Genomic DNA, 20,629 nt, shown 5'->3' on the forward strand with positions numbered 1-20,629 from the left:
AAATTTTTGAATATACTTACCCGGTGAATATATAAATTAAACGACCCTCCCTTCCTCCCCAATAGAGACGCAGTGGGATGAGAAGAAATTGAGTCTTTGTTTACATCGAGTATGGTATCTGGCCGACAGTTAGCGCTGGCGGGCACACCCGCAACCTGTATAGCGATCGCTGGCGAGTTTTTACTGTTTTTTGTCTGTCGAGCAACAGAGTTGCAGCTATTATATATTCACCGGGTAAGTATATTCAAAAATTTATTTTATAATTAAAATATCATTTTTAAATACAAAGTTTCATAAAAATAATTCACCAAATTAATTAAACGCAATGCATAACCTTCTGTAATTCCTAGAGCTTATTAAAGTTTCATACAAATTGTACACTAAAAATTAAACTAAACACCTACCCTGCTGTAATTCTTAATCATACAAATTATACACCCAATTAAAAAAACTCATTTAAAATGTTTAATATAAATTATACACCAAATTACTGAAACTAAATGCCTTTATACATCAAGGTCCTAAGCAGCTCATTTAAAATAGTAATACAAATTATACACCGAATTACTGAAACTAAACCTTTATAAATCCAATTCCTAAGCGGCTAATTTTCAATAGTAATACAAATACAGCAAGCAAAATTAATGAAACTTAAAACCTCACCTACTGTAATTCATAAACGGTTCACAAAGCAGTACGCAGTCCGACAACCCTTGTAATAAAGGGACAACTTGTCCTGTAGTGTCCTGGGAACTGCGTATACGAGGCAAGCCTTTCTTGTGGGAACACGCTAGCGACTGGTAATGAAGTCAAGGCTGCTTCAGTACAAGGGGAAATGGCAGGCTCAAATAAGGTTCTGCCATCAGTGTAACTTTCAATGCTTGGATATCTAAAAATATAAACAAATGCTTAAAAAGAATGAGCAAATTGTGATTTTTATTAATGTTGAAAACTTCATTGCCAATGAAAATTAGTTTTAATGTACACCACATACTGCCCCAAATAGTTTATTTTTTCCTTCTTAAATTCTTTGTTTCCTGAAACTAACCCTCAAACTAACATCTTAATTTTCTCAAAACTTGTCAGCAAAGCCATTGCTCCATTGAGATTATATAATTAAGATGATTGCTTACAAAGGATAACTTTCACCATTTGAGAATTTTAATGCACCACTTAATTCATAAGTAGTTCAACCAGGTAAAAAATCTAGACCAGCTCTGATCTAAGAATTTAAATGCAATTGTGTGATCTAAATAAAGGAGAATCTTATAATTAACTATAAACTTTAATTTTTTAATAAAACTACAGGAACCTACCCTAAACATTCTATACAAGTTCATTAACTTCATCAACTGCTATTTACTTTCAGAAAAAAATTTTAAGCTGAGAATCTTTTCCTTAACCACACTTAGTGAAAATATATTAGGTTCAACACTAATAACTAATTAGGGAACCTTTTTTAAAACTTTGTGAAACAGTTGTAGTGGCATTTTGAATTACCAGTACAAAATGCTTCTCTCAAAATTCCACCTGACTTTTAAAGAATTTACTTATTTTTACAAAATGATTAGGTTTAGGAAGTAGATACTGTATTCAAAAGTAATTAAATGAACACAGCAATATTGAACTATCTAGACTGAATTCATTCAAAGGGCCCTCAGAAATGGGAAGAGCAAATCTGGTTAAAGCAAGCTACTTCCTAGCACTGTGGGGTGCAGTATCCTGGACTAGAACCTAAATGATTCCAACAGCCAAGCCAAGAATAATTCATAGAACATTATACTGTATTTCATAAACATTTTAAAATTACTTAAAAATATTCTCTGGGGTACAACATTACCTGTAGAGCACTTAATAGGCAAGCTTTCCTAGCTTTCTCAATTTTCAACCGGGCATCTACGATGCAAAGAACTTATGTTTTTAAGTACCATCCTGTTGAATTTTAGTTTGGCAGTATTATCTCCACAAAATGCTGTCACTAGAACAAATTTCTGAAAAAAATTATTCCATACAGTATACCAGACCAAATAAAATAGGTAACAACTAACCTGAAGTCGTGAAGCAAGTATTTAAAAGAACTTTCATATTTCAAATAATTTTTAGTAAATATCAAATAATCAGCCTCTATTATTCAGTGGTTTAAGGCTTAATACTTTTACAATTAGGCTTTAAAGATTAATTCCCACTGATTTGTGTGATCAGTCATTTGTAAGTGTATATACTAGAAAATATTGTGCCAGCCAATAGCAGCAGCACTAGACAATTCTGTAAATATAATCTCAAAACTCGCCCATAGTTTTGTCCATTTAGACTCAATTTATAGCAGATTCTTCCAACTAACAATTTCATGCACTGCAAGCATTCTCAAACTATCCTGGAGGGGAGAAAACATTACGCTACAATGAAAATCTAGAACTTTCATTGGATACGCAGTAACTATGGAAAAAAAAAATACATCAAATATTCATGTCTAACTAAGATGCCTTCAACTTGCTAGTAGATTATTCTTGAGGTATGTGTTTATTTTTGTAAAAAGCAGCAATCTTTTCAAAATACAAAATATTCTTCCCAAAATTCTAGCCTATGTTTTAAACTTCACATCAGCCACTACAGAGCACTAGCTTAAAAACTAGCTACAGTTACTTAACATCTGCCACAATAACTTCATTGGTAACAAAACTAATCCACCTACCAACAAATGTATCAGTACCAAAAATACCTCCAATTACCTGCAATAATGTTTTTACTAGCTACCAGACCTCTCCCCACGCCTGTAATACACTCACTGGCTATGAAACCTCACTACCTGCCTCTTAAAAGTCAATGAGCTTAAAAAACTCATTCCCACCACAATTTGCATCCAGACAAAACTACTGTCTGCCACAATGCATCTATAAGCAAAGATCCCTCGCTTAAACAAGCACTTTATATTTTCCAATTAAACTTCCCACTACTAAAAGCATTCACTAGCTATTAAACTTCATAACCACCTACCACTGTAGCCATCAACTTTTTTTAAAACCTCATTCCTATGACCAAATCAATCCACTAACCATGAAACCTCACATTACCAGCTACCAAATAGTATACAAGCAATTAAACTTCACTACAGCTGCCTCTGAATACCGACTAGCTACCTAGCCTCACTCCATGTGTTGCTACATGGACCCGGGGCCCACTGGCTAAGAAACCTCACCACATACCATGGTATATCCAGTATCTACAAATCTTTACTTCATTCTGTACTGAATGCATTCACTGCAAACAACCAAACCTCTCGTCACTAAAAGAGTACATCAGATACTAAACTTTACACCCCGCAACTGAAAGGGTCCACTATCTTTATTCCACTTACTGCAAGTCCACCAGCTAAAACTCCTCCCACCACCAACTATCTACAGAACTTCACTACACTGGCCACCAGAGGAGTCCAACTAAAAAATCTCATTCGATCCTCCACTGACTAAATCATTTACATGCGTAAATTCCCATCGAATGCATCCCTTATCTGCAAACCCTCGGCCCACAGGCAATCAAATGCATCCCTTACTATGAAATCCTATTACTGAATGCAACCACTAGCTACAACGTATGAAGGCACAATTCAAATATCACTGAACATGTCCATAGCTACGAATCTTTAATACACCCGATAATGAAAACATCCACTATCAACTAAACCTCCCACCACCGAATCCTTTCATTACCAATGCATCCACTAGTTACAAATCTTCCACCACCAGTCTCTCCAACTACATAAGTTCAACTATCCACCAAACTTCAAGTACAATAAAAATGCCAACTGCCCACAACAACCTATCTAATAGCTACGAAATCCCTCTTCCAGAAGCTGAACGAGTCCACAGCTAACAAAATCATTTGGCCATCAAATTAATCCTAACTACAAAACCTCCCAACAGTAGCCAATGTTTCTAGTTAAAATACCCACTGAAAGGGTCCACTAACATACTACACCTAACTCCAGCTGCAGCACCTCACTCAAATCAGCTGAAGGAGTCTTCTAGCTATAAACAAAACCACCAATGAACATGTCCACCACGAGATAAAGCTTCACTCCACTGGCTGCTGAATGCACCTACTACTTATGAAACTTCACCCCAACAGCCACCCAAGGCATTCACTAACTACAAACCCTGACCACCAAATTTGTCCAAAGGTACAAAACCTTGACCCACTAGCCACTCGACGCATCCACTTTGTACCAAACTATTTTATTAGCCCCTGAAAGTGTCCACTAGCTTGTAAACCTTATTTCCTCCACTAATGCATCCACAAGCTATGAAAATTTAACTCAAAACTACTGAATGCATCCAAATAAAATGACTATTCAATTCTTCCATTGTCATCAAAATCTTTAGACACCAGCCACAGGAAAATTCCACTACCTATACAACCTTGCTCCACCCACCACAGAATGCATCCAACAATTGGAAAACCCCACTACACCTGCCAATGAAGATCTCCACAAGTTATGTAATTTCTCCATCCACCATAGAACAATTGCACTATGAAACTTCATTCCAACTGCCACAGTGGATCCACTTTCTACACCAGCTCCCTTAGCCACTGAATGCATCCATTACCAACAAAACTGCTGACCACATTGCAATAACTGCTTACAAAACTATTCCACTAGCCACTAAAAATCATAATTGTACCAAACCCCACTTCAATAGCCACTGAAAGGGCTAACAAAGTATAACGGGACAATTTGCTTCAGGCCAAATGCCGCTACTTCAGATTAAAATGTGCTTACTTTCACCAATGTCCCTAAATTGATTATTTTCAGTCCGTTTGATCTAAAAGTACAAGTTGACCTCATTGGGCAAAATTGTTTTAGTTGAAAATAGTGTTTTGAATTAAAATATTCAAATCAAAATTTATCATTAAGCTTTAAGGCTTCCTGACACTAGCTTCCAGTTTTACAATTTAATATCGACAAATCTCGCCTACACTTGTACAAAAACAAAGGCATGGTTGTTTTGTTTTCATGTTAAACATTGCCATCAAAATGAGTTTCAAGGTACTGTATACCAAATATTGCACCACCTAAAGAGCTTTAAGCAAAAATTTTATTACAGTATCAACTTTCTGCTTTAAATTCCTTCTTGTAGGTTTCCTGAACCCAGGATACCCTTTAACAAACATTAACTTTCTCAAATCATTTGTCAGCAAAATTATCAGTTATCCATTCATGCACGTCGCTAATTAGAAAAGACTTTTGGCTATTTTTTTTCACCTAGCCCTAACATGAAGCTCTCACCCTAACACTAACCTAATACCAGCTGGTTTCCTCTCTACCTCCTCTCATAGGTTAGGTTAAGCTCCTTACCTACACAAGTTTTGGATGTACCTAACTTTAGTAGGTTTTACATAAGGATCTGAGGATAAAAAGATGTTAGCTAACCTAAGCCTTAAAACTAGTCTTAAAATTAACAGACTCAGCGAGCACTCTTAATCTCTCGCTGCATGCGAGACAGGCAACCATCTCCACTCAACAACGATTAATTCCTATGTCCCCGGAGGAACTTCAGTTGGGCTATCATCGTGAACGACAACCCTAGGTGACGTCAGCACTGCCCGACATACCAATGTAGTTTGCATACATCAACCCTCCAAGAATTTTAACAGTCACGATGTGCAGATCATTCATGTGCATTTTCAGCTTTTGGCATAAGCTTATGGTCCCTAGGAACAGTACACTTCGCCAGTTTCCAGTGATAGTCCTAATTGAGAGTACTGTCCCCATAGGATCTTCCACAGCTTTCTTGATGCAGGCATTATATTTATACACCTATGCAGCATCAAAGAAATCAAGGGACCTAACATTTGCGTCTGCATTAACTTTGCAATTAATGACCATTGTCTCATTCCAAAGAACAAGATCTGGTTTCCAGAGCCCTTATCTAGTTGAGATGTGGGGTTCACTCTACGTCTGGTACTCTGCCTGTCTCTTCTCGACGAGGCTTTAGGTGTTATGCCTTATAATCCTCCAAGGCTATCATTACAGCCAAGATCACATCGGCTACTCTGCTGTCTGCCTCTTGCGCTACAGGCCGGAGTTGTTGATAAACAGAAAGCTTGACAGCATTGCTGTTAGTTGCCCCTTTCATCAGGTGCATACCACAGTTAAACCAACTGGACCCAAGTCCGAAGGGAGCCTCACTCAAACCCCACCCATTAACTGTAGCATACAGACGTATCTCCAGTCGATGGTAACGGGCCCAATGTTGTTGGGCCAAGTCTGCTATCTCGACCACCACCAAAGGATCTGTAGATCTTGTCAATCATCTCTAGCATGTGCACAGGTCATTTAGAATGCTCTCAAAGATCACTGAAGTGACGGCCCCCCCCCACACTCCTCCTTTCACATACCGAGAGAATGTAGGTATGGTGGGGGTGTCTATTCATAAAAGTTGCTCAAATATCAAAATGTTGAAAAGAATTAGTGTAACAAGATTTGAATATATAGAAATAAAATTTATGCCAAAAAAACAGAAGAATATCCTTAGTAAACACGTGATCTGAAATTATAAATACTCAGAACGAACAAGGTAAAACGACAGTGGAGGTCCTGTAGAGAGTGGGGTTCTCCTGCTGTATGGGACCGGAAAAGCAGCCATCACAGTAAAGTAAGTAAAGTTGTAGATTACGAGGCCTCTCGCTGCTGTCTGCATAGAATGCAGCTAATGGTGTGTCGCCAAGTGTAAACACTTCCTGACAAACTTCCGTATCTGCTTGTCCACTGCACTGAGGTGGAACTTCTTTAAATCGCCACGAATGGCTATATGCTTAAGCTGTGGTATCAGCACTATACTTCAAAGACCAGAACTTCTGCCAAGGCTTTAAGGCGCTACTCCCCAGCTCCGTCCAGGCCTTCCCAATCAACTAAGCTCCGTTTGAGTTTGTTACAAGTCAGACTTCAATCTCCAGATACTTGTAAAAACCCTCTGAACTCGTGACCGGGATGTTTCTATACGTGACGGGACTTGTCTACATACCAGGTTTTTCTACTGCGGTCACAGACTATCACTGCTGAGGTACACATCGGTAAACCAGGCTCAAGGCCCAACTTCCTTGAATCATCTAGTATGTCTTCATTACCAATGTTAAACCAACTTGTTGATGCCACAACAACAATGTCATTAGCAAACACTAGGAACCTGATCATCTCCCCTCTCACAGTTGCCCCTACAACCTCGGGGAGTTTACAGAGCGCTTGATCAAGAGCCAAGTTAAAAATTAAGAGGGACAGACAGTCTCGTTGAATCACACCCCTCGTAACATTAACTGCGACATCCCCTACCTCTGAGTTGATACTTTGATAGAAGTTGGAGGTAATGGGTCATCTCTTCATCAAGGACAGCCGCTCTTGCGGTGTCCAAGAGCACTGGGTGGCTAATCTAGTCTAAGGCCGTCAAAATCAATGAAGACAATGTAAAGGTCCCTCGACTCCAATTTAACCTCTATGATCAGTTCCTTAATAATAATGAGGTTACTACCGACACCCTCCTCAGCTTAGAAGCCCATCTGTCTGACCAAAGAAGGGATACGCGCCGCCAATCTCAGTTACTTCTGCCGTTTACCTGCTCTTGGTTCAATCTCTTCACTGACATTACAAGGACAGCATAAATCACATTGCACTGAAAATTGAAATGCTGTGAAAGTATCATGAAGCTGGTAAGTTGCAGAAGCTTCACTTACACCATATTGGATTCTAATGTACCACTAGCAACTCATGCTTTATAGTTTTAATGATAAAGAAAATTTAAACCAAATTATCTAAAAGAGAATTTAACAGCATTTGTGTAAAGTTGGTAATTGAGAATAAGGATTAACTAAAAGAGGCAATTTTGAACAAAAAATTTTTAAAGCCAAACCTAAATACTCTAAAATTCATGTTCCTCTCATGCCTTTCATTAGACTAGTGGTGATCAGCTATGTATCGGTAAATGCTAATACTAAACTGCTTTTAAGCCAAGAATCAACTACACTTTCTAGATGAAAGTTCTTCCACACCACCTGTTCCAGTGACAAACCTAACAGTTAGAGCTTTATAAAGCCCAACTTAAGGGTGCTGTAAGGAGTGATGGGCAAGCGTGGGTAGTGTTAGTAGTACTGTTCTGCGAGGCAGGGGAGGTTGAACTGCACCTCACTATTGAGGGATTTCGAACACCACCTGTTCCAGTGACAAACCTAACTGTTAGAGCTTTATAAAGCAGTTCTAGAGGAATTTTGATATATAAATGTTATGCACAAATACATCACAATTTTTGAACAGCTATTTCAACAAACAGTATCTCTAATACATTTTCTGTAATTGACTGATGAGGGGCTACCAAAAATGGTTAAGGCAAACTAGGTAAAAGCAAGCTCGCTTTTCACAACAGTGGGGTGCAACATCCTGCACAGCACTTAGCAACTAAATTATTCTGAAGATAAGTAAAGTACAGGAAGTTTGAAACAAAGTACAGTAGTTTACAGGGCACCATTATATAGTATTATTCCTACCTTATTATGAGGGGTACAACCTTACTGTATAGTTGGCTTTGTAGGTGAGGTTCCAGAACCAAGACTTTACTGGGCATCTTTGACAAAGAATCAAGTAAATTTTGGCAAATACAGTCCTATTGTATTTTTGTTCAGCAGTGCATCTCCAAATTGTGCTGTCACCAGAACAAACCCCTGAAAAAAATATTCCATATATATACCAAAAAATAAAATTGTTAGCAACCAACCTTAAGTCCTGAAGCAAGCATTCAACTATTACAAATCAAATAACTACGACCCAAAATGTCTGATATAATTAACCAGATCCTCAAAACTTTTGGAACCATGTCCGTAATTATTAGCTAAACAATTCTCTTCATATTTGATATATAGAAAACTACAAGCCAAGAAAATGGCCTTTTAGCAACTAGGCAATCTAATCATGACAATGTTAATCACTTCTATCCATATTTCAAAGTTCTTCAGTAGCCATGTCTTAATTATAATCTTCACTATACAAATCTAGGACAGCGAGGGCTAGCAATAGTGAAGATCAATGTGTACACTAATTTCTTAACTCCCAGTACACTTCAGTTGACATTTACATTCAGTGGTTTAAAGCTTGAGGCTTAATACTTCTACTAATTGGGCTTACAGATCTAAAATTTTAATGTACAGATTAATTCCCATTGATTTGTGCATTCAATATATTTAGTCTCATTTGTCAGTGTAAACTAGAAAACACTTGTGCAGCCAATAAATTGCAGCACTAAATTCCTAAAATATACTGTTAATATCAGAACTCACCTATAGTTGTGTCCATTTTTGCCGAGTTAATTTAAAGAGCACATCCTTCCTAGTAACAATTTCATACATTGCAAGCATTCTCAAACAATCCTGGAAGAGAAGAAAAAATTAAGCTTAATTGAAAATTCAGCACTCATTGGATTTAGTCATATACATGGAAGAAAATGCAAGCAAAATGCTCAATTCTAAAATTCCTTCAAATATTGGTAGATTGATTAGACTAAGATAACATACTTTTTGTATATGGAAATTTCTAAATTTGAATTCCTCCCTCCTTACTAAAATATAGCATTTCTTGTTCAAAACTTCACAGCACAGCACATCGCACAGCACACCACTTGCTTCAACCTCAACTCCCACCATTCAATAATTAAAGTTCCACAAGCTACAATACCTATCTGCCACACACGCATTACCTAAGAAACCTTACTACACCTGGCTTTGAAAGTATCCACTACCGACCATCTCCCACCGTTTTTAAATAAATGTGTACTAGCTATTAGACCTCAATCTGCACTGCCAAAATATTATCCACTGGCTGTGAAACTCCACCACCTGCCACTGAAAACTTCAAGCTTCAAGTTTGAAACTTTCTCCCACCACCGACTGCATCCAGAAACTACGAAACCACTCCATCTGCCAGAATACATCTACACTCTACTGTATGTCGGCCCTTCTTATTCGCAGAGGTTGGGTAACAGATGCAAAAAGAGATTCCTTGAATATTTGCTTGCCTCTAGTTAATTCCAAACAAACTCACTACCCACTGCTTACGCACAGTCGACTAACATTAAGTACTGCAATATGTTTTTACTTAGTTCTTATCAGTAAGTACTGTATTGTGTAAATGAATAAACAGTACAGAACATGAAAATACATTTACTGTATGTACCAAGTACCAAGTTCTACGTAGTAAGTCAAACAAGATGCAACTGCCGTTTACTGTTTGGCATGTGGGGTAGAGTAATGTACGTATCGCATTTTATTCTAAAATCACTAAGACGACTAGATATGTACGTTATTTTCTTGCATCGATGCGATGCTGCACAGGAAAAAAAAGCGGGACGCCCAGGAGAAGAGATTGTATGTAAGATGCCCAGGAGAAGACACTGCATGTAAGATGCCCAGGAGAAGACACTGCATGTAAGATGCCCAGGAGAAGAGACTGCATGTAAGACTGAGCACGAGTGAGCAAGAGTGAGCGAGAGATGGGATTTTTGTGCAGCCACGAGAGGAACACCACGATGCATGCTGGGTGCAAAAGAGCACGGTTGGTTTAAAATAGTTGGGTCACAAGAGTACTTATGGCATAACTCCCAATACATGATTTTTCATTTAAGTTATATGGTTCTATGTACAGTGAATGACCGAACGCACGAATATAGAACCCAAGAAACGACAGCAGACTGTATTAGCAAAGAAACTTGCCTTCATGCAACTGCTTAATGCATCTACTAACTAAACCTACTACTGAAAGCAATGACCACAGAGCCTACCACTGTAGCCATCCACTACTTACTAAACCTCACTCTTACAGCCACCAAAAATTGACCAGCCACACCACCTTTCACTCTAGTAGCCACCAAACGAGTGCCTCCAAATGTAGTGACTAGCTACCAAGCCTCACTCCATGTTCCATTGAAGGTGTCCACTGACAAATTTCACCATTTGCTACACTGTATCAATCAGCTACACATGTTCATTTCCCCAAAGAATGTGTCCCCTGTATCAAACTTACCACAGCTGTTATACTTCCCACAGCCAGCCATAAAGCTTCCATTAGCTACTAAACCTTAATTGCACCTGCTGGAATGTGTCCACCAGCTAAAATACATTCCACACTGAGCTTCAAGTTAGTAGCTGCAGAACCTCACTTTGCTACTAAATCTCATTCCATTTTGCACTTAGTGCACTGACTAGCTACTAAACTTTCCACTACAGGACAATGCATCCCCTAGCTCCGAAACATCACCATCCAGCCATGAAGCCTTTCTAAGCAGGCTATTAAATGCAGCCATTGTCTAGAAAACACTATCTACCAATGAATGAATCAATTAGCTATTGAACCATCACTCCACCTAATACTAACCATTCAATTTGCTACAAAATATGAATCCATCACTGAAACCATCCACTACCGACTAAAACCCCACCAATGAATGCTATAAATATCTAAACTTCACTCTAGAAGCTACCTTCCAAACCCCCATTATGTGGCTCCACTACCTAATTAACCTCTCTCAACTCAACTGACAAGTCTAGCTACTAACTCTCTACACCCAACATTAAATTTGTACACTAAAAAGCGTCTATACAGCCACCAAAAGCATCCACTTGCCACAAAACATACCTGGTAGCTACAAAATTCCACTGAACCCATCACTTGATGGATACATAGCATCTAATAGCTATAAAACCTAACTCCATCTGCCAACAAATGAGTTTTCTGGCTTCACTCTTCCAGCCACCTAACATTTGTTAAAACTATGAAAACTCACTCCAGCCACTGTGTGTCCAATTGCTAGGAAACCTCACCCAACTGACCACAATCCATTCTTCCTTCCACTTGCTTCAAGATCTCTCCATCAGCCACTGAACACTTGCAGACGTTTAAGATCCAGTTCCACTAACGTGAAACTTCATTCCACCTGTCACAGATTATCTACCAGCTATGAAACTTCGTACTTGCCATATAGTGGAGTCACTCTGTACCTCCCCTTGGCACCCACTCAATGAATAACAAAACACCACCACCATATGTGGTGGTCAGGTACAATTCTTAAATCTACCTACTTTAGACTAAGGCTGTGTAAAGTAAATTAGAATTTATCTATATTCAGGGTTAGCTTTACCCAAGTTACGCTATGACTTTCCAATCTCACCCCTTCCCGATATTTTCTTGAAAAGGATTAATTTAATGGATCTGACATCAGCAAATTGTAAAAACCACTGAAACTATCTATTTTACAAATCAGTACAAACTAGTTTTCAACCTTTTGCTAAACCCCAGGAAAATCATTCCATAAGAGCTAGCCCTTTTGTTAATCTTGGTATAAATGCCAATGGAGCTTATAAAATATTCATGGAAGGGGTGCTAAGTACACGTTTGTCATTACAGTTTTATAACCAACATTTCCAAGTAATTTTTAAAACTATGTTCAAGCTGCATTCACTAAATTTCTGCTTAAGCACTTGGGAACTAAATTTTGAAAAAATATGTATGCTTCAATATAGACAATTTACAAACTACAGTATACAAAAGCCCTTGATTGTTAGACCCGTACTTTAGCACTTTATTGGTAATGTAGAACTTAAATTACTGTCGCTGCTAACATTAAATCAGTTAGGCGTTTCCTATAAACCACTTGACAAAATGCTAATCAACTTCCCCAGGGGAAAAAAACTTACCTTATAATTTAAAATTAACTGTCATTATAGAATAACCGCAAGTAACTGTTGCAGGTATTTTGGGCATGAAAAAAAAGTGAAACAAATAGGAACCACATGTCAAAGTAAAATAACTACGAGAATTGAAGCCTTAGATAAGAAATTAAAGTTTTATATGTGCAGAGAACACCTGAAATATAAAAAAATTCGTTAAAAGTACTTAATGAACGCATACTTGAACCCATACATTAAAGTTGATGTGAAATTTACATTTAACCTGGCTGGTTGTCAAATATTTAACTTTACAAGCATCTACACTACACCCCTGCTGTTAACAGAAGCATTTTTACAGTCATTAATATTTCCATACTGTCAGTTTCCAGTTTCTGCAATTTAAACTTTAAGCATTGGCCATCTTTCAATTTACTTAAGCATGACCCGTCAACCCTTCCCACCACACCACCGACCCCTTTCCTAACTATAACCCGCTGGTTCGGTAATTTGTGGAACATGGTTTCCAAGTATGTACCATCTCATCTCAACAGGGCATGAACACCCTCTCCCCTGCCGCTCAGCATGACAGGAAAATATTATATCTATATAGCCAGACACTTATATAGGTGGTGGTGGTTAGAATACCAGAGCAACTTTTAATACTGATGCCTATCAAAGATTTTACTTTGTCAAGATCCTTATGTATTCTAGGTTACACAAAGATTTTAACCCTCTGATAAAATAGACAAAGTCATGTTTTCCCATGGTCGCCTATTGGTAACGTTCATGCCTGCTGATGGCCAGACTGGGGTTCAAGCCCCGCCAAACTTTTAATTCCTTTAGCCTCTGCAACCTCTATCCCAATGAGCTAAGGATGGGGGATTTGGGAGAGCCTATAGGTATCAGTCATCAGCAGCCTTTGCCTGGCACTCCATGGTCCTAGCTTGAATGGAGAGGAGGGGGACCTTCTGCCTCTAGGGCATTGTCCTGTTTGCTAGGGCAACGTCACTCCCTTACCAGCACCACTTAAGAATAGTCTAAGCCTTTTTTGAAAATCAGGTTTCAATCTACTATCAAATAGGTTAGGGGTAAAATTATAGAACACTGAGCAACTTTTTTAATAGAAAACTTTCCCTACAGTTAATTTTGTTTTAACAAATACACATCCACCAGCAATTGAACCATTCTCCCATTAACCCTCCACTTCCTGATGGACACAGATGGGAACCTGGGACTTAAGTGGGCGAAAACAGGGAAAAACTATTATCTACCACATTTAAGATCAGTACAAAGCCACAAAATCTAAAACCCACCTAACCTAACCAAATAGTTCACAGGTCACAGACCTGACATACACCTGGCCCACCATAACCCCCTTTCCCAGGTCACAAACCTATCCAGCACAGACCTAGCCAGTTGGTAAGAACCCCACAAACCCCTACCGAGGTCACAAGGTACGAACATGAGCAGTTACATGCGGTAGTTTGCAAAATGTATAAGTGGAATAAATATTTTAGGGGATGCCAATATTTTAACCCAAAAACCCTGGTCCCCACCGAGTGGTCCCATTAACACAAGATATATTAGGGTCTAACCTATCAGCTATTTACTTGACAAACTAATTTTCAAAAATATAAAACCACATTAATTCAAAATATTAATAAAGCTTTTCCATTTTTTTCTATAATACCAAGTCGAGTCTTTAAAATTGTCTAACAACCACTAGTATGCGAATCTAAATGTAGCTTTCCGAATGAAGTTGTCAGTCTCGCCAAGAAATTTAGGATTTATACAGTTTAAAAGAAACTATAAGCTTAAGTATCACCAGCTATTTGATTAGCCTGAGATTAAATAGTATTCTATAACAAGGGCAACTTTTCAACTTGCATTAACATGCTGTTCCAACTGAACACTAACCTTCCATGCGACAATTAAGGCATTAAATTTCTGCAATCACTTCCATCTAACATTAAAGTTTTTGATACTTAAATTCAAAACCATGTAAAGGTAAACTAAACTGGATATGCAAGGAATGTTACTCCTACATGTTTGACAATTACTTTACAAATTTGTATGGAAACAGCCTAGAATATCTTTTACTAGTATTGGCAGTTCTAGAATTGTACGGCCATTAAAGTTTCCCCGACAGCGCAAAAAAAACTATTTAGCACAAATTCCACAGTTCAAGGTAGTTTGAAAAAAAAACTAATTATGATTATTAAAATTATTAAACTTTCAACATATTGTACTGTACACAACATAATCGATAGCTGCGAGTCTTCAGCTAGGGTGTTTCTTGTTTAACTAAACCTAAAGACTTTTGGAGTCCAACTAAAATTTTGATTATGATCACAAACCAAATTGATGGCTACGTGAAAATAAAAAGGTTTGGCAACAAAATCAAAACTTCGCAATGGGGATCTACTAGTATCCAAATCTTGAAGATTGCCAACATTCTAAATGCTACATATGATTTTACATATAAATACATGAAAACATACCGTTGGTATATTGAAATAAATCCTATGTCAACCGTCACTCACCCCGATAAGAGTACTATACATGAAAGAAACAAGACTGCACAATGTTAGCCTAATTTGTAAGAAAATAGCTAAATAACAGGTGCTATAAACATACTTTAGTATGAGGTACTTCAATGTTGGTAGGTAGGTAACGACGCCCAATTGGAATAGATTTAAAGAATTAACAAGTCATCAGAAAAAATCCGGCGGTATAATAACAAAAGTTATCCACCTTGATTCATTAACCCCAATAAGTTTTAACAGTTTTCAAACAAATTTCGTAAGCCGTAATTTCTGCCATGAAATTATATACAAACTTCCTTACCTACTATTATTATTAAGTAATCGACTAAGATTGTCGCTGAAACTAAATTTAGCCGGAGTTACCCAATTGACAAATTTATCTAAAGGTAAATGTGCCAAAATGCAGAGTGAACGGTTTCATTGTAGTGTATTACAGGGCAATGTAACCTAGGAAAACAACTACTTTTCCTTATAGAAAAAAAATTGCGCTCTCTTCGAAAATGACACTCGTTCCCGTCGCAAATGAATAGTTTCAGAAATATATATACATCTATATCCTCCGATAATGGGAGACCCCCAGTGGAAACTCGGGGTTTTGGGGGTGGGAAAACATACTGGGGAATCGATATATAAACGTAAAACAGGCCTTTCCTTCTCTATACATTACCTCCTTGAAATTATAATAATCGGAGGAAAATACAAAAGTATATCTGGATAAACTTTGGAGGCGCCGTTGCAAAGATTGTGACATGAAAAAATACAGTAACCAGTGCTGCCAACGTCCGATGTAGATTAAATGTTAACATTCCATGCTAACATTAGCATCCGTACGTTCGTTCGTGCATACCAGATTCGCCCTGCGCAGAAACCCCTCCCCCTACACTGAAGATTTTCCCATTTTATTAGTCGTTTTATTATCCAATTCTTTTTAAAATCATCTCATTTTATATTCCCATTCAATATTATTTATCATTCATTCCATTTTAACTTCCTAAATTGGGTTTATTTCTTTTGTTATTTCCTTTTCACTACCCGGTTTCACAAATTCTGAATATTATTTATCATTCATTCCATTTTGACTTCCTAAATTGGGTTTATTTCTTTTGTTATTTCCTTTTCACTACCCGGTTTCACAAATTCTCAATATTATTTATCATTCATTCCATTTTGACTTCCTAAATTGGGTTTATTTCTTTTGTTATTTCCTTTTCACTACCCGGTTTCACAAATTCTCAATATTATTTCCAGCCGCCCGTTGAAATACTACCGCCAGAGAGTTATGGGGTCCTTTGACTAGACAGACAGTACTACGTTGGATCCTTCTCTTTGGTTACGGTTCTTTCTCTTTGCCTACATATACGCCGAATAGTCTGGCCTATTCTTAACAGATTCTCCTCTGTCCTCACACACCTGACAACACTGAGGTTACTAAACAATTCTTCTTCGCTCAAGGGGTTAACTACTGCACTGTATTTGTTCTGTGGCTACTTTCCTCTTAGTAAGGGTAGAAGAGACTCTTTAGCTATGGTAAGCAGCTCTTCTAGGAGAAGGACACTCCAAAATCAAACCATTGTTCTCTAGTCTTGGGTAGTGCCATAGCCTCTGTACCATGGTCTTCCACTGTCTTGGGTTAGAGTTCTCTTGCTTGAGGGTACAATCAGGCACACTATTCTATTTAATTTCTCTCCCTCTTGTTTTGTTAAAGTTTTCATAGTTTATATAGGAAATATTTATTTTAATGTTACTCTTCTTAAAATATTTTATTTTTCCTTCTCTCCTTTCCTTACTGGGCTATTTTCCCTGTTGGGGCCCCTGGGCTTATAGCATTTTGCTTTTCCAGCTAGGGTTGTAGCTTAGCAAATAATAATAATAATATCATTCATTCCATTTTGACTTCCTAATTTGGGTTTATTTCTTTTGTTATTTCCTTTTCACTACCCGGTTTCACAAATTCTCAATATTATTTATCATTCATTCCATTTTGACTTCCTAAATTGGGTTTATTTCTTTTGTTATTTCCTTTTCACTACCCGGTTTCACAAATTCTCAATATTATTTATCATTCATTCCATTTTGACTTCCTAAATTGGGTTTATTTCTTTTGTTATTTCCTTTTCACTACCCGGTTTCACAAATTCTTCCTCTGGACTAGTTTCCCTATCCAGTTCATTCATGGTAAAACCATCTCGTTTTATATTTCCTTTTAATATTATTCATCATGCTTTCCATTTTACCTTCCTATATTGTTTTTATTTCCTTTTCACTCCACAGCTTCACATAATTACTTTTCCTGGACTAGTTTCCCTACCCAGTTCATTTATGTTTACCCTCTAGACTCCCTTATTTTTCTGTTAACCAATCAGGAACCAATACGTATTCAAAGTTAACGGGGGTTGACAACTGATATTTCCCTACCCCCTTCCTTTGTCTCTAAGTGGTCTGTTCATTCGTCTTCCATGAAGCCCTTTTCCTTTGTAACCTTTGAACTAGTCAGGTGTCCGTCATTTCGAGTGAGATTTATTTTTTTGTATTTTACGATGGAGGAAATTATAGATACTTATTCCGTAGCTAAAAGCATTTGCTAAATTCCATGGTGATTTTTATGTTTCTTCTGCCAATGTTGATATTTTCCTGAAATCACACTATGTCATTCCTCAACGCTTGCAGTGCCCCAAGTGTCGTTCCCCCGTCTTACAGGAAAGACATTTACGTGTTTTATTGCAATACCGAATCCACCATACCTAAAACCAAAAAGAAACTTTGTGGTTATACCGTTACTTCCTATAAAGGTATATTTTTGGGAAAAAGTAGTCTACCCCCATGGAAGACTCCCGTGAGGGCGTGACCCGCAAGTTTTGACGTCTTCTTCGTAAAGGTAAGTCAAGGTTAGGTGGGTTTGTTAGGTTCTGTGCTCCCCCCCCCCCCCTTTTTTTTTATTGTAGTGTATTACAGGGCAATATAACCTAGGAAAAAAATATTTTCTTATAGAAAAAATTACGCTCTCTTGGTAACTGTATCATTCGTAACATGGAGAATTTTACCGTTTTCAGTAAATACCTGAGGTTTGTGACCTGTCATACTACTAGGCTAGGTTAGGTGGGTTTGTTAGGTTCTGTGCCCTTTTTGTACTTTTTATATATTGAGTAAAACTTATATGGAGAAATTATTTAAAATACGTATGGAAATATCTATCCTTGCTATCGTTAGTAATGTCATCGTGCCATTGGTAACTGTACCATACATCAACGTTGGTAACACTATTATTGGTAACGTTGCTAATGTTATAGTTCGCAGTACACTCGTAAGAGAAGTGACACCGTTGAACAAGTGCTTATATTTAAATATTTTAACACATATGACATCAGTGATTATACTTAACCATTTTAACAGAAAATAAATGTTTTCCTGTAGGAAATAACATGATTTAACCGGTTTTCACCTTCATTTCATCCGTAATAACAGCAACCATTTCGTCTATTTAAAGTTAGCCGTATTGGTTGGTCTGTTTGTTTCCGATTGAAATGAACATCAAATTCGGTTAAATCAAGTTATTTACTATAGGAAAATATATTTTCTGTTCGAAATCTCACCCTGTAATACAATACAAAACTACCGAGTGAACTAATTTCTAAACTACCTTAAATGTGTAGTTCAAAAGGAAATAAATACACAAACTTAATTTCACAAATCTGAGTTAAAACCTACAGCTACATTTCCATGTAACTTCATACTATGATACGCAGTTCATATAAAACCCAACTACTGAACCATAATTTGAAAATTGATATACAAATTTCACACCAGCACACCTTCGCCAAAATCGACGGCAACCTAATTAACATTTTAACAAATTATCGCGAAATTAAAACGCTGTCAAATTAGTTACGGTGGAATAAAATGGTTATCGAAGAAAACTCCAAAACTAAACCTTTTAACTTTTCACGAAAATTAAAACCTTTGTCAAATTAGCTCCGTTGGCAAGAACAATGGCTGAGACGGGAGTTTTCCTATATTATAGTTAAATGAAAAGTTGTCCTTACTAGACCTAAAAAAATAGTTCTTTCCTAAAATCTGCATTAGTATCAACGACCAGAGATTTGAGACTAAGTTCGCATAATTGACAAAATACACTAGCAAAGGCAACAGCCCTCCATTAAAGCTATGACGTCTCACTTGTCACTTCAATCAGACAGTAATTAATTCGACTTTACCACATTCCTAAGCAAATCTAATCTTGCGATATTACAAGTCAAATAATTTTAAGAAAACGCCAATTGCGATTTGGTCCAGAAACAATATTCATAGTGGACTCCATTTTCACTGAATCAAGGAACCGGTACAAGTTAACACGATGGAAAATACAGATAAAGTACAATAACAAAACCAAAGAAATGGCGTGTCTAATTCTAAGAAAAAGCGATTATTACATATAAATTACGTTTAAATAAAACAAAAACCCTCTCACCATTGCTTCAATTTACAGCACAATCGCCGGAGACTTGGGGGAAGTCGAGTTGTTACCTGTACGACGAACACAGACGAAATGAATTGCAAAGGAAAATGACTTAAGGATGTCGACAGTGTTGCCAGCTATAGGAATTTATCTCTAGATTTGGGGATTTTGGTTGTCTGATGGGGGATATTCAGTACAAATTTCCATGAGACAGAGGGATGATTAAACCTTTATATTGTTGCAATTAGTTTGCTTGTCTTACATGCAGTAAAGTGAGCCATTTCTATGCTGATTTAGTATAGCCTACAGGATCAGAAGAAAATATATTTGTGGACATGGGGAATTTTGGGTTGTTTTGGGGATTTTAAATCACGAGTTTTGGGGAATTTTAGATGCCCAACTGGCAACACTGGTTATCGAGTATGTCAACAAACTCTTTCTAGCCAATAGAAAACTTCTTTTGTGAAAAAATAAGTAAATATTTTGTATTCGTTTCTTCTATTGGTGGACCGCGTTGTAAAGCTGTCTCTCATTGGCTGAAAGCAACACGTTGTGTTTCCAAGGATATATTTTTGGGATGTGAAAGTTTTAGAAACATTTTCAGGACATGGAAGTCAGAAATATTTGGGACATGAAAGATTATTTTTTAAGATCCCATAAATAAGTTATGAAATCAAACAGGAAAAACGTTTATGAATAAATGAACACTAGTAAAATATGTGTTGATCTAACTAATGATGAGTCATGAAGTGAAAAGCAATTAAATCAGTTAACAGAAGAAAAAATATCAGTTCATGAAATTGCAGTCATTCCATCTAATTGTACGTACATGGGCCGTGTTTATTTGATAAACGGAGATAAATTATCGTATAAAAATCGAAAAATGTCCTACACATAAATAATATAATTCAATAATACAAATTCAGGATTC

At 37.2% G+C, this 20,629-nt stretch overlaps 1 long non-coding RNA gene across 1 annotated transcript; it reads right to left on the reverse strand.

Moving 5' to 3' along the window:
• Nucleotides 1–8,536: 8,536 nt before the first annotated feature.
• On the reverse strand, nucleotides 8,537–20,184 carry LOC137621185 (uncharacterized). The gene is made up of 3 exons (XR_011040167.1): nucleotides 19,711–20,184; nucleotides 9,319–9,408; nucleotides 8,537–8,706 (listed from the first exon to the last, which is right to left on the reverse strand). It is a non-coding gene; the product is annotated as an uncharacterized lncRNA (long non-coding RNA).
• Nucleotides 20,185–20,629: the final 445 nt, after the last annotated feature.

The sequence above is a fragment of the Palaemon carinicauda genome, chromosome 27 (genome assembly GCF_036898095.1).
Source record: "Palaemon carinicauda isolate YSFRI2023 chromosome 27, ASM3689809v2, whole genome shotgun sequence".
NCBI lineage: Eukaryota > Metazoa > Arthropoda > Malacostraca > Decapoda > Palaemonidae > Palaemon > Palaemon carinicauda.